Genomic DNA, 673 nt, shown 5'->3' with positions numbered 1-673 from the left:
TTGTGTCAAGTGACAAAGACCAGGTACTTTTGAATGAAATTCTAAGACAGACATAGTTCATCAACCTATGGTAACTAAGCATGGGTTCAGTTGCCTTTGTGGGTGGCAGCACCTCTGAGGCAGCTTCCGGGGTGACAGGAACCAGGGCTGTGGTCACACAGGTGGGTTCAGTTTGTGGCAAGTATTTGACATCTGCCCCTTCCTAACACGTTTCGTTTTAAAAGTGGAAAAAATTTAAATACCCTAAGAAGGAAGGAGGTGGCCCTGCAGGTTATAACAAGAGTGAATGTTTATAGGGAGCTTAGTCAGCATCAGAAGAGGTATTAAATGCTTTATATTAAATCTTTACAAGCATTTTCCAGTGGGGGAAAGTGACACAAAGAGGCTAAGCCACTCATTAAGTGCTTTGTCTTAAATCCTTGCAACCATTTTCCAGCTGGAGAGAGGGGTTAAGTAATTTCTCCACAGTCACCCAGTTAGTGAGTGTGGGGCTCTACAAGGATTTGAACTCATGGAGCCTGACTTCACCATTCGCAGATAATCCATAACCCTGCCATAGTAGCCCAGCTAGATTGCCAGGTCCTGTTGGTGAGTAGAAATTGTAAGTTGTATTTAGTTGGTAGTTGTGGATGGTATGGGGGAATAGAGAGATATGACCACACACACACACACA

The sequence above is a fragment of the Herpailurus yagouaroundi genome, unplaced genomic scaffold (assembly GCF_014898765.1).
Source record: "Herpailurus yagouaroundi ecotype Mexico unplaced genomic scaffold, PumYag 200, whole genome shotgun sequence".
Classification (NCBI taxonomy): Eukaryota; Metazoa; Chordata; class Mammalia; order Carnivora; family Felidae; genus Herpailurus; species Herpailurus yagouaroundi.
The sequence above is the reverse complement of the archived record's forward strand: the minus strand, read 5'-3'. Positions refer to the sequence as shown.